We start from the raw sequence: 12,887 nt of genomic DNA on the forward strand, positions 1-12,887 counted from the left end.
TGACAAGTTAGTCATAATTCACATAAATATTGTCCTGTGTATAGTGTATTACTTTTCTTGAGATGCTTTTATGATGTTCTATCTTTGTTTCTCAGTAGTATGACCATGGTACGATTAGCTGTAGTTATTCCATGTTATTTTTACTGTTACTTTTTATTTGTATTTTGAAAAAAATTACCAAATGGCTCAGACTTTTTTAATCCCTCTACTTGCTATCTTTTCCCCTGTCATTCATTCTGTCTTTCTTGTTCTTTCTCCTTCTCCTTCTCCTCTTGTTCTTTCTCCAGGCCACATTTCCTGGCCTCATTTGCCTTTCCTACTTTATACTGTTTCCTCTCATTAACCATATATCTTGGTCTTACATTCCTTGTGTTTGATACTTCTCAGTTATGCTCTCTGTTTGGCAGATTATACCTCCACACCATTGTGTAATCTGAGGACCCTCTGGCTATGAATACTTTACAGAGTAGTTGTACAAATTGTGAAGATTAGTGATATGTGGCCACATGTGTTTCTGAAGTTGAGCAAGTGGTTTTCCTCTTAGACACTTTGAAGACCTACAGATAATTGCTTTATTAACTTGGCATTTATTAAAAATTTTTTTGTTTATGTAATGTCTATTTTTTGCCAGATAGAGGTACCCTGGAACACAGGGATGAGTAGCTCAATCTCTCGAGAACCTTACATTCAATTTGGACAGAAAGAGCAGGAGGCAAACATTACAATCTAATGTTATAAACTCTCCAAGAGAGTTTAAACAAAGCAGTATGATAAGGAGCAACTTACTTGTGACTGAAAATTCCATGTGGGAGTACATCATTTTCCAAAGAGATACCATTTGTGCTAAGTCTTGAAAAACTGAGTTGGAGTTCAGCAGATGGAGAAGTGGGTGAGGATTTCAGAGGCAAAAGAAAGAGAATGTTAAAAGATATGAAGACCTGAAACATAATGTTATTATTTGACAAAATCGGTAGTGCATTTGTTGAATGGATCCTGGACACTTCGGTTGCTTCCATATCTTGGCTATTGTAAATAATGCTGCTGTGAACATTGGTGTGCATGTATATTTTCCAGTTAGTATTTTCGATTTTTTCGGATATAAATCCAGGAGTGGAATTGCTGGATCATATGATAGTTCTCTCTTTATTTTTTTGAGGAACCTCTGTACTGTTTTTGATAGTGGCTGCACCAATTTACCTTCCCACCAACAGTGTACAAGGATTCCCTTTTCTCCACATCCTCTCCAACATTTTTTATTTGTAGACTTTTTTTTTTTTTTTTTTTTTTTTTTTTTTTTTTTGCCGCATGGTGCGGCATGTGGGATATTAGTTCCCTGACCAGAGATTTAATTTATGCCCCCTGCAGTGGAAGTGTGGAGTCTTAACCATTGGGCCACTGGGGAGTCCCTATTTGTAGACTTTTTGATGTTAGTCATTCTGACAGGTGTGAGATGATATCTCATTGTTGTTTTGATTTTCATTTCTCTAATCATTAGTGATGTTGAGTATCTTTCCATGTACCTCTTAGCAATCTGTATGTCTTCTTTAGAAAAACGTCTGTTCAGGTCTTTGGCCCATTTTTTAAATCAGGTTCTTTGTTTTTTTGATATTCAGTTGTATGAGCTGTTTATATATTTTGGATATTAACCACTTATCAGTCATATCATTTGCAAATATTTTCTCCCATTCAGTAGGCTGTCTTTTCATTTTGTCAATTGTTTTCTTTGCTGTGCAAAATATTTTACATTTAATTAGGTCTCATTTGTTTATTTTTACTTTTATTTCTTTTGTTTTAGGAGACAAATCCAAGAAATTTTGCTATAATTTATGTCAGAGTGTTAATGTCTATGTTCTCTGTTCTAGGAGTTATGGTTTCAGGTCTTCAATTTAGATATTTCATTCATTTTGAGTTTATTTTTGTGTATATTGTGTGTAAATATCCTAATCTCATTCTTTTAAATGTAGCTGTCCAGTTTTTCCAACACTTCTTATTGAGAGACTGTCTTTTCTCTGCTCTATGTTCTTGCCTTCTTTGTTGTAGATTAATTGACTATAGGTGTGTGGGTTTATTTATGAGCTCTCTATTCTGTTCCATTGATCTATGTGTCTATTTTTGTGTTAGTACCATGTTGTTTTGATTACTGTAGCTTTGTAATATCATCTGAAGTCAGGGAGCATGATACCTCCAGCTTTGTTCTTTTTTCTTTTTTTTTGCGGTACACGGGCCTCTCACTGTTGTGGCCTCTCCCATTGCGGAGCACAGGCTCCGGATGCGCAGGCTCAGCGGCCATGGCTCACAGGCCCAGCCACTCCGTGGCATGTGGGATCTTCCCAGACCAGACCAGGATCTTCCCAGACCAGACCCGTGTCCCCTGCATCGGCAGGAGGACTCTCAACCACTGCGCTACAAGGGAAGCCCCAGCTTTGTTCTTTTTTTTTCAAGAATGCTTTGGCAATTTGGGGTCTCTTTTGGTTCCATATAAATATTAGGATTATTTGTCCTAGTTCTGTGAAAAATGTCTTGGGTACTTTGATAAGGATTGTATTAAATCTGTAGATTTCTTTGGGTAGTAAGGACATTTTAACAATATTATTTCTTCCGATGAAAGAATATCTTTTCATTTCTTTGTATCATCTTGAATGGAGAAATAATATATTTACCCTATGCCAGAGTATCAACCCACAGATCATGCACTGATTATAAATGCTAATATGTACCCTTTTGCAATAGAGATCTGGTGCTTAACAGCTTCACCAAATAAAAAGTTTTGTCATCACTTGTTGTGGTACAACTTTATATGGCACATTTGAAATACACAGTATAACTAGAAAGTATTCTAGCCAGAAATGGTTAATATGAATCTAATTATGTATTTAGATCTAACTTTCAGTTTACAGAAAATTCAGGAGAGAGGAATGTATTGAGAGGAAACAATAAGCCAAATTCAAAATGCATAACATTCCACAAGAAAACTAGCTTGGATTCTTTAAAGTCAATATCACTAAACATATTCTAAATTAAATGGAACTAAAAAAAAATGATTGAAGGTAGTCATTATGTGAATCTTGATTTGGATTCTGGATTTAAAAGCCAAAACATTTAGCTTTCCCTGTCCTTTGCCATGTGAGGATGCAAGGAGAAGTTGGCATTTGCAACCCAGAAGAAGGTTCTCACCAGGACTCGACCATGTTGCTACCCTGATCTTAGAATTCTAGCTTCAAAAACTGTGAGAAATAAATATCTGTTGTTTATGGGCCAAAAAACAAAATCCCAAACAAAACATTTATAAAAGACATTTTGAGGACAATCTGGGAAGTTAGAATACGGAATTGATATTAGATATTATGGAGTTATTGCTGCTTTTTTAGGTATGAAAATGACATGTGTTATGTAAGAGAATGTACTTATAAGCTGATACTTGAAGAATCATTTGGCAATGAAATTATCTATCTGGAACTCACTTCCAAATGGTTCAGCCTAAATAAAATAGGTTAATTGTTAAATCTGAGTGAAGGGCATATGGTGTTCCTTTTTAAACTATTTTTTTAATTGTTCTGTAGATTTGAATATTTTATAATTAAAAGGTATGGGGACAAAGTTTTCACCTTGAATATGAATCTTTCAAGTTTGAAGTGCTTACTACAGCATTTTTTCATACCTTTCAAGACTTATTCTCTGTCTGGTTGATATTCAGCTGCCATTATCATTTTTCTCTTTTGAATTTTTTATTGATATATAGTTGACATACCACAATGCCATCTTTTAAAAGTGTACAATCAGTGATTCTTAGTATATTCCCAAGGTTGTGTGACTATCACAACTGCAGTAAGTCCCCTACACATGAACCTCCAAGTTGAGAACTTTCAAATATGCAAACGTGTATTCACAAGTCCAATCGTGTAAGTTAGTTCATGTGTCTGGAGTACGTTGTCACGTGCGTGCATCCTCTACAAGTGGTTGTGCCTTTGTGTACTTTACTGTACAGTACTGTGTAGAGTACAGTAGTACGGTATCTTTATTTCAAGCCCAGCCTGTCTGGAAGCAAGCATAAAAGCAGCAGTGATGTAGCTGGTATTGCTAAGAAGAGATACACAACTCAGGAAATGTCAAGGGGATTTTCTTTATTTGAGGAGGCACTGTTAGTTTTTGAGGCACAGGACCCAAATGTAGAACTGTACACGAAGGTTGAAGCGGCCATTCAGAATGCAATCCAGTGCTACCGTGTCATCTATGATGAGAAAAAAAAAAAAAAAAAAAAAGAGCTACTACCCAGACATCACTGGATCGTTTCTTCAAGAGGGTAGATAGAATTCAATCCAGCGATGAACCAGAACCTGTGCCATCACCGTCAGGTGTGAGTGAAATTGCAGCTTGCCCTCTGTCTCCTATTGCTAACAATCCTTCAGCTCTACCATCTCCCACCTCCTCTCCCTCCTCTGCTCAGTAACTCTTCTTGCCTGTTCACTCGATGCCAGACCCTGTATGCCAGCTGTTGTACTGTACTACTGAACGTTTCAAGCTACTGTACTGTAAGATTAAAAACGTTTTCTTTAGATTTTGTTTGTTTATTTTTTATGTACTATTTGTGTGAAAAGTATTATGAACCTATTACATTATAGTAGTATATAGCTGATTGTGTTAGTAGGGTACCTAGGCTGACTTGTTGGACTTATGAACATGCTCTCAGATAGAACCTGTTCGTATGTAGGGGGCTTTCTATATTTAATTCCAGAGTATTTTACCCTCAAAAGAAACTCCTTGTCGATTAGCAGTTACTTCCTATTTGTACATCCACACAGCCCCTGGAAACCTCTAATCTACTTAATATCTCTATAGATTTTCTGTTCTCGACATTTCAAAGACATGGAATCATACACATAGGTGGCTTGTTTTGTTTGGCTTTTTATTTTTTATTTTTCAGAGTTAATTAATTAATTAATTTTAACGTCTTTATTGGAGTAAAGTTGCTTTACATTGTTGTGTTACTTTCTGCTGTATAACAAAGTGAATCAGCTATATGTATACATATATCCCCATATGCCCTCCCTCTAGGGCCTCCCTCCCACCCTCCCTATCCCACCCCTCTAGGTGGACACAAAGCATGGAGCTGATCTCCCTGTACTATGCGGCTACTTCCCACTAGCTATCTGTTTTACGCTTGGTAGTGTATATATGTCCATGCCACTCTCTCACATCGTCCAGCTTACCCTTCTCCCTCCCCTTGTCATCAAGTCCATTCTCTACGTCTGTGTCTTTATTCCTGTCCTGCCTCTAGGTTCATCAGAACCATTTTTTTAATTTAAGATTCCATATGTATGTTAGCATTACAGTATTTGTTCCTCTATTTCTGACCTACTTCACTCTGTATGACAGACTCTAGATCCATCCACCTCACTACAAATAACTCAATTTCGTTGCTTTTTATGGCTGAGTAATATTCCACTGTATATATGTGCCACATCTTCTTTATCCATTCATCTGTTGATGGACACTTAGGTTGCTTCCATGTCCTGGCTATTGTGAAGAGTACTGCAATGAACATTGTGGTATATGACTCTTTTTGAATTATGGTTTTCTCAAGGTATATGCCCAGGAGTGGCGTTGCTGGGTCATATGGTAATTCTGTTTTTAGTTTTTGAGGGAACCTCCATACTGTTATCAATAGTGGCTGTGTCAATTGACATTCCCACCAACAGTGCAAGAGGGTTCCCTTTTCTCCACACCCTCTCCAACATTTATTGTTTGTAGATTTTCTGATGATGCCCATTCTGACCAGTGTGAGGTGATACCTCATTGTAATTTTGATTTGCATTTCTCTAATGATTAGTCTTGTTGAGCATCCTTTCATATGTTTATTGGCAATCTATATATCTTCTTTGGAGAAATGTCTATTTAGGTCTTCTGCCCATTTTTGGATTGGGTTCTTTTTTTTTTTTTTTTTTTTTTTTGATTTTGAGCTGCATGAGCCACTTGTATGTTTTGGAGATTAATCCATGGTCAGTTGCTTCATTTGCAAATATTTTCTCCCATTCTGAGGGTTGTCTTTTCATCTTGTTTATGGTATCCTTTGCTGTGCAAAAGCTTTTAAGTTTCATTAGGTCTCATTTGTTTATTCTTGTTTTTATTTCCATTGCTCTAGGAGGTGGGCCAAAAAGGATCTTGCTATGATTTATGTCATAGAGTGTTCTGCCTATGTTTTCCTCTAAGAGTTTTATAGTGTCTGGCCTTATATTTAGGTCTTTAATCCATTTTGAGTTTATTTTTGTATATGGTGTTAGGGAGTGTCCTAATTTGATTCTTTTACATGTACCTGTCCAGTTTTCCCAGCACCACTTATTGAAGGGGCTGTTTTTTCTCCATTGTATATTCTTGCCTCCTTTATCAAAGACAAGGTGACCATATGTGTGTGGCTTTGTCTCTTTGCTTCCTATCCTGTTCCATTGATCTGTATTTCTGTTTTTGTGCCGGTACCCTACTGTCTTGATTACTGTAGCTTTGTAGTATAGTCTGAAGTCAGGGAACCTGATTCCTCCAGCTCTGCTTTTCTTTCTCAAGATTGCTTTGGCTATTTGGGGTCTTCTGTGTTTCCATACAAATTGTGAAATTTTTTGTTCTAGTTCTGTGAAAAATGCCATTGGTAGTTTGATAGGGATTGCACTGAATCTGTAGATTGCTTTGGGTAGTATAGTAATTTTCACAGTGTTGATACTTCTAATCCAAGAACATGGTATATCTCTCGATTTGTTTGTATCAACTTTAATTTCTTTCATCAGTGTCATATAGTTTTCTGCATACAAGTCTTTTGTCTCCTTAAATTGTTTTATTCCTAGGTATTTTACTCTTTTTGTTGCAGTGGAAAATGGGAGTGTTTCCTTAATTTCTCTTTCAGATTTCTCATTGATAGTGTATAGGAATGCAAGAGATTTCTGTGCATTGATTTTGTATCCTGCTACTTTCCCAAATTCATTGATTGGCTCCAGTAGTTTTATGGTAGCATCCTTAGGATTCTCTATGTATAGTATCATGTCATCTGCAAACTGAGTATTTTACTTCTTCTGTTCTGATTTGGATTCCTTTTATTTCTTTTTCTTCTCTGATTGCTGTTGCTAAAACTTCCAAAACTATTTTGAATAACAGTGGTGAGAGTTTGCAACCTCATCTTCTTCCTGTTCTTAGCGGAAATGGTTTCAGTTTTTCACCATCGAGAACGAGGTTGGCTGTGGGTTTGTCATATATGACATTTATTATTTTGAGGTAGGTTCCCTCTATGCATACTTTCTAGAGTGTTTTTATCATAAATGGGTGTTCAGTTTTGTCGAAAGCTTTTTCTGCATCTATTGAGATGACCATATGGTTTTTATCCTTCAGTTTGTTAATATGGTGTATCACACTGAGTGTTTTGCATATATTGAAGAATCCTTGCATTCCTGGGATAAACCACACTTGATAATGGTGTATGTTCCTTTTAATGGGCTGTTGGATTCTGTTTGCTAGTATTTTGTTGAGGATTTTTGCGCCTATATTCATCAGTGATATTGGCCTGTAGTTTCTTTTTTTGTGACATCTTTGTCTGGTTTTGGTGTCATGGTGGTGGTGGCCTTGTAGAATGAGTTTGTGAGTGTTCCTCCCTCTGATATATTTTGGAAGAGTTTGAGAAGGATAGGTGTTAGCTCTTCTCTAAATGTTTGATAGAATTCTCCTGTGAAGCCGTCTGGTCCTGGGCTTTTGTTTGTTGGAAGATTTTTAATCACAGTTTCAATTTTATTGCTTGTTATTGGTCTGTTTATATTTTCTGTTTCTTCCTGGTTCAGTCTTTGGAGGTTGTACTTTTCAAAGAATTTTTCCATTTCTTCCAGGTTGTCCATTTTATTGGCATAGAGTTGCTTGGAGTAGTCTCTCATGATCCTTTGTATTTCTGCAGTGTCAGTTGTGACTTCTCCTTTTTCATTTCTAATTCTGTTGATCTGAGACCTCTCCCTTTTTTTCCTGATCAGTCTGGCTAATGGTTTATATATTATGTATATCTTCTCAAAGAACTAGGTTTTAGTTTTATCGGTCTTTGCTATCGTTTCCTTCATTTATTTCTGATCTGATCTTTATGATTTCTTTCCTTCTGCTAACCTTGGGGTTATTTTTTTCTTGTTCTCCTTCTTTCTCTAATTGCTTTAGGTATAAGGTTAGGTTGTTTATTTGAGATTTTTCCTGTTTCCTGAGGTAGCATTATATTACTATAAACTTCCATCTTAGAACTGCTTTTGCTTCATCCCATATGTTTTGGGTCATCGTGTTTTCATTGTCATTTGTTTCTAGGTGTTTTTTGATTTCCTCTTTGATTTATTCAGTGATCTCTTGGTTATTAGTAGCGTATTGTATAGCCCTCATATGTGTGTATTTTTCGCAGTTTTTTCCCTGTAATTGATACCTAGTCTCAGCATTGTGGTCAGAAAAGATACTTGATTTGATTTCAATTTTCTTAAATTTACCATGGCTTGATTTGTGACCCAAGATATGATGTATCCTGGAGAATGTTCCATGAGCACTTGAGAAGAAAGTGTATTCTGTTGTTTTTGGAAGCAATGTCCTATAAATATCAGTTAAGTCCATCTTGTCTAATGTGTGATTTAAAGCTTGTGTTTCCTTATTTATTTTCATTTTGGATGATCTGTCCATTGGTGAAAGTGGGGTGTTAAAACTCCCCTACTATGACTGTGTTACTATCAATTTCCCCTTTTATGGCTGTTAGCATTTGCCTTATGTATTGAGGTGCTCCTATGTTGGGTGCATAAATATTTACTGTTATATCTTCTTCTTGGATTGATCCCATGATCATTATATAGTGTCCTTCTTTGTCTCTTAGAATAGTCTTTATTTTAAAGTCTATTTTGTCTGATACGAAAATTGCTACTCCAACTCTCTTTTGATTTCCATTTGTATGGAATATCTTTTTCCATCCCCTCACTTTCACTGTATGTGTCCCTCAGTCTGAAGTGGGTCTCTTGTAGATAGCGTATATATGGGTCTTGTTTTTGTATCCATTCAGTCAGTCTGTGCCTTTGGTTGGATCATTTAATCCATTTACATTTTAGGTAATTTTCGATATGTATGTTCCTATTACCATTTCCTTAATTGTTTTGGGTTTTTTATTGTAACTCTTTTCCTTCTCTGTGTTTCCTGCCTAGAGAAGTTCCTTTAGCATTTGTTGTAATGCTGGTTTGGTGGTGCTGAATTCTCTTAGCTTTTGCTTGAATGTAAAGGTTTTAATTTCTCCATTCAATCTGAATGCGAATCTTGCTGGGTAGTGTAATGTTGGTTGTAGGTTTTTCCCTTTCACCACTTTAAATTTGTCCTGCCACACCTTTCTGGCCTACAGAGTTTCTGCTGAAAGATCAGCTGTTAACCTTATGGGCATTCCCTTGTATGTTATTTGTTGCTTTTCCCTTACTGCTTTTAATATTTTTTCTTCCTATGTAATTTTTGAAAGTTTCATTAATATGTATCTTGGCATGTTTCTCCTTGGATCTATCCTTCCTGTGACTCTGCTCTTCCTGGACTTGGGTGGCTATTTCCTTTCCCATCCTAGGGAAGTTTTCAACTATAATCTCTTCAAATATTTTCTCACACCCTTTCTTTTTCTCTTCTTCTTCTGGGGTCCCTATAATTCAAATGTTGGTACATTTAATGTTGTCCCAGAGGTCTCTGAGACTGTTGTCATTTCTTTTCATTCTTTTTTCTTTATTCTGCTCTGTGTTAGTTATTTCCACTATTTTATCTTTCAGGTTACTTCTCCGTTCTTCTGCCTCAGTTATTCCGCTATTGATTCCTTCTAGAGAATTTTTAATTTCATTTATTGTGTTGTTCATCATTGTTTATTTGCTCTTTAGGTCTTGCAGGTCCTTGTTAAACACTTCTTGTATTTTTTCCATTCTATTTCCAAGATTGGGATATCTTTACTATCATTATGGTGAATTCTTTTTCAGGTAGACTGCCTATTTCCTCTTCATTTGTCTGGTCTCGTGGGTTTTTACCTTCCTTCTTCAACTTCTGTGTATTTCTCTGTCTTCTCATTTTGTTTAATTTACTATGTTTGGGGCCTTCTTTTTGCAGGCTGCAGGTTTGTAGTTCCTGTTATTTTTGGTTTCTGCCCCCAGTGGGTGAGGTTGGTTCAGTGGTTTGTGTAGGCTTCCTGGTGGAGGGGACTGGTGCCTGTGTTCTGGAGGGTGGGACTAGATCTTGTCTTTGTGTTGGGCAGGGCCGCATCCAGTAGTGGGTTTTGGGGTGTCTGTGAACTTAGTATGATTTTAGGCTGCCTCTCTGCTAATGGGTGGGGTTGTGTTCCTGTCTTACTAGTTGTTTGGCTTGGGGCGTCCAGCACTGGAGCTTACTGGCTGTTGGGTGGAGCTGGGTCTTAGCGTTGAGAGACATCTCTGGGAGACTCTCGCCGATTGATATTATGTGGAGTTGGGAGGTCTCTGGTGGTCCAATGTCTTGAACTTGGCTCTGCCACCTCAGAGGTTCAGGCCTGATACCAGCCCAGAGCACCAAGACCATGTCAGCCATACGGCTCAGAAGAAAAGGGAGAAAAAAAGAAAGAAAAAAACAATAAAAATTAAAAAAAAAAAACTTTTAACTTAAAAAAATAATAATTTAAAAAAAGAGAGCAACCAAGCCAATAAAGAAATACACCAATTACAACAAGCGCTAAAAACTAAAGTAAAATAACCATGAAAATCAGTCGCAGACAGCAAACCCCAAGTCTACAGTTGTTCCCAAAGTCCACCGCCTCAATTTTGGGATGGTTCATTGTCTATTCAGGTATTCCACAGATGCAGTTTACCTCAAGTTGATTGTGGGGATTTAATCCACTGCTCCTGAGGCTGCACAGAGAAATTTCCCTTTCTCTTCTTTGTTCGCACAGCTCCTGGGGTTCAGCTTTGGTTTTGGCCCTGACTCTGAGTGTAGGCTGCCCTCAGGCACCTGTTCCCCATCCAGACAGGAGGGGGTTAAAGAAGCGCCTGATTAAGGGGCTCTGGCTCACACAGGCCAGGGGGAGGGTGGGGTACGGTAGTTATAGTTGGAAAGTGGGGCAAGCCTGTGATGGCAGAGGCCGGTGTGATGGTGCAGCTGCCTGAAGCACACTGTGTGTTCTCCCGGGGAAGTTGTCCCTGGATCACAGGAACCTGGCAGTGGCGGGCTGCACAGGCTCTGGGGTGAGGGTGGTGGGGTCTGTGGATAGTGACCTGTGCTTGCACACAGGATTCTTTGTGGCTGCAGCAGCAGCAGCGTTAGAATTTCATGCCTGTCTCTGGTGTTAGAGCTGATAGCCGTGGCTCATGCCCGTCTCTGGAGCTCATTTAGGCTGTGCTCTGCCTCCTGTAGGCAGATGGGGAAGGAATCCCCTCTCCTCGTGCACCCCGAAACAATGGTCTCTTGCCTCTTAGGCAGTTCCAGATTTTTTCCTGGACTCCCTCCCGGCTAAATGTGGCACACTAGCCCACTCAGGCTGTCTTCACACAGCCAACCCCAGTCCTCTCCCTGGGATCTGACCTCTGAAGCCTGAGCCTCAGCTCCCAGCCCCCACCCGCCCTGGTGAGTGAGCAGACGAGCCTCTCGGGCTGGTGAGTGCTGGTCGGCACCAATCCTCTGTGCGGGAATCTCTCCACTTTGCCCTCTGCATCCCTGTTGCTGCGCTGTCCTCCGTGGCTCCGAAGCTTCCCCCCCAACCACCCCACATCCCCGCCAGTGAAGAGGCTTACTAGTGTGTGGAAACTTTTCCTCCTTCACAGCTCCCTCCCAGAGATGCAGGTCCCATCCTTATTCTTTTTTTTTTTTTTTTTTTTTTGCGGTACGCGGCTTCTCACTGTTGTGGCCTCTCCCTTTGCGGAGCACAGGCTCCAGATGCGCAGCCTCAGCGGCCATGGCTCACGGGCCCAGCCGCTCCGCGGCATGTGGGATCCTCCCAGACCGGGGCACGAACCCGCGTCCCCTGCATCGGCAGGCGAACTCTCAACCACTGCGCCACCAGGGAAGCCCCCCATCCTTATTCTTTTGTTTCTGTTTTTTCTTTTGCCCTACCCAGGTACCTGGGGATTTTCTTGCCTTTTGGGAAGTCTGAGGTCTTTTGCCAGAGTTCAATAGGTGTTCTGTAGGAACTGTTCCACTTGTAGATGTATTATTTGATGTATTTGTGGGGAGGAAGGTGATCTCCATGTCTTACTCCTCTGCCATCTTGAAGGTCCCCCTGTTTGGCTTTTTAAACTTAGTGTTACAATTTCAAGATTCAACGTATTATAGCATGTTTCAGTATTTCATTCCTTTCTATGGCTGAATAATATGCCATTGTATGGACATACCACATTTTATTTATGCATTCATCAGTTATTGGACATTCCAGTTGTTTACAATTTTTGGCTGTTATGATAATGCTGCTAGAGTCATTTTTGCATAAGTTTATGTAAACGTATGTTTTCCGTTTTCTTGCGTATATACCTAGGAATGGAATTGTTGGGTCATTTGGTAACTGTTTGACCTTTTGAGGAACTGCCCAACTTTTTTCCAAAAGAGCTGCATCATTTTACATTCCCACCAGCAATATATGAGGATTCTAATTTCTTTACTTCTTCGCCAACATTTGCTATTGTTCATCTCTTTTTCTTTTTAAAATTTTTGTTGAAGTAAGCCATTGTGCGATTTTGTTTTCCAAATATAGTGTATGGGTGATAATACCTCAAGGCTTGTCAGAAAATAGTTTTACTTTTTCTTAACACAGGTAGATCTAGATATAGGAGTGTTCAAAATAATTTTTGATCAGAATTTTTAAAGCACCATCTTCTAGTCTTCAGTATGGATATAAAATTAAGGTAAGTCTCATCACTTTTCTGGCAGTACGT

Source organism: Delphinus delphis, chromosome 6, assembly GCF_949987515.2.
Source record: "Delphinus delphis chromosome 6, mDelDel1.2, whole genome shotgun sequence".
NCBI classification, from domain to species: domain Eukaryota; kingdom Metazoa; phylum Chordata; class Mammalia; order Artiodactyla; family Delphinidae; genus Delphinus; species Delphinus delphis.